Genomic DNA, 2,243 nt, shown 5'->3' with positions numbered 1-2,243 from the left:
TAGTTATGTTACAGAGGTGGACTTGATCATACTATAAATACAGACACATAATCATTTATTGGCAACTTTAAGAGATTCTGATTTTCATCTTCGTACACATTTTTGGACAGTGTACATGCGTTTTCAAGATCTGGAATTTCAATTGGTCCAACATCAAACCTGTGCGTTTTTATCAGAAAAAATTATTCTAAGTTCTTCTCCTTGTTGTATTTCTCTTTCCCCGCTTTTGAGATGCGAGGTCGAAACCATTCACAGGGTTGATCAGCGCTAATGATATCGTATTAGAAATAGGCCAAATATATGTTTCTGAAGACAGCATTGTTGAATGTGTACATGGACATTAATTTCGTTATCACCGAAAATAATACATAAATTACTACATTGCCTCTATCGTGAATAATTGGTACGGTATCTAGTGAACCAACGTTTCTCTCTTATCACATTTGCAGTTATTCACTCTGTTGCTATTTCCTGCAAACTGTTCTTCTTGTAAATTTAATACACGACAATTTTCTGCAAGTTTTGATTAATTTGGCCGATTGTTATTGCATAGAATACACTTAAATCCCACTGTTATTATTTAGTCGGCCATGACAGCACGCGGTGAGACAACAGCAGATATGTGCGCGGTGATCGCATTAACTTACAATGTTCGCCACTCGCAGCGCAGCGGTGCATTTCTCCCATGAGCGCTCGGAGCCTATGGTTGGTCCTGAAGTGTCCTTCGCGGGGCCAATTTGTTTTTGTTTTGAATTTGCTTTACGTTGCACTTACACAGACAGACCCCACTGCGACGATGGAGTAAGAGAGGGCTGTAGTGGGATGGAAGCGACCGTGGCCTTAATAAGGTACAGCTCCAAAAGTTGTCTGGTGTGAAAATGGGAAATTACGGAAAAGTATCTTCATGGTAGCCTACAGCAAATACAAGCTGATATCTACGTGACTGAAACCGCGCAGCCAGTTCTTAGTGATATGTAATACCACATTCTGGCTCTGTGAGGAAAGGACCGGGAAACTGACTATCTGTTCATCAACCTAGTACGCTTCTTCAGTGATGTCTTAGTTATCTATGGGGACTGATGGTGTGTTCGATGAGGATTCAACTAACCTTCGAGTATAGTACTACACACTCAGGGTTTATCAAAAGTCAATGGCAGAACTTCAGGGATAGAATCCTCACAAGAAAAAAAAAAAGGTTATGACAACATGGGTCAGGAAATAGATAATTACAGAGCTATTCGATCCTTTAATGACATCGGTGCAATCCGACATTCCCAAAACTGTTAACGCCAGCTGGAACACACTGTTCACGTATCAGATGAAATATTGAAGGTGATCTCCTCCTGTCTGAATACAGGCCTCCACTCGTCATCACACTGAGTGTCCAACACCATCTAAACTGCCCGGTGTACTGCGCTGTTTGACAGGCTGTTACAGAACGAATGAAGAGTTGATTCATCATCAACAGCAGCCTAATACACGACATACTTTACCTGTCCCCAAAGGTAAAAGTCCGGAGGATTTAAGTTAGGAGAGCGTGGCGGCCAAGCAAAGCTCACTAACTTTGCATTATGCATTTTACGACCCAAGTTGCCATTACACTTGTTTTCTTTTCTGTTTATGAGGAATCCATTCCAAACATTTTGTCGTTGAGTTGAGGTACACCTGTGTATGATGAGGGAAAGTCACAGGTATGGAGTCACGATTCAAATTTAGGAAGGTGGATCTACGTCCAAAATAAGCAGACACATTACCGACGGTCGCATCATTGGCCTTCATTTGACGAGAGATAATAAGTAATGTTATTGACTTGACGGTTTTCGGAGACGCAGAGGTGCCGGAATTTTGTCCCGCAGGGGTTCTTTTACGTGCCAGTAAATCTACCGACACGAGGCTGACGTACTTGAGCACCTTCAAATACCACCGGACTGAGCCGGGATCGAACTTGCCACGTTGGGGTTAAAAGGCCAGCGCCTCAACCGTCTGAGCCACTCAGCCCCTTCACTTAACGAGAGTAAGGCTTATCATATTATTCAGTTGGCAGCATCGCTGGTCTAGCAGTCACGGTACCTGACTTCTATGCGGACGTTCAGGGTTCGAGGCGCGCCAGCACCACCAAATCTACTTTGTGTTTTCTTTACCCTTTTTCTGTCATAACTCCATATCTGTTGCTTCACCTTATGAGTAAAGGATGTATGGAGGTGGGTATTACTCTAAAACGGAACACATGTATGATGCTTTGT

The sequence above is a fragment of the Anabrus simplex genome, chromosome 3 (genome assembly GCF_040414725.1).
Source record: "Anabrus simplex isolate iqAnaSimp1 chromosome 3, ASM4041472v1, whole genome shotgun sequence".
Classification (NCBI taxonomy): Eukaryota; Metazoa; Arthropoda; class Insecta; order Orthoptera; family Tettigoniidae; genus Anabrus; species Anabrus simplex.
This window is presented reverse-complemented; position numbering follows the sequence as displayed.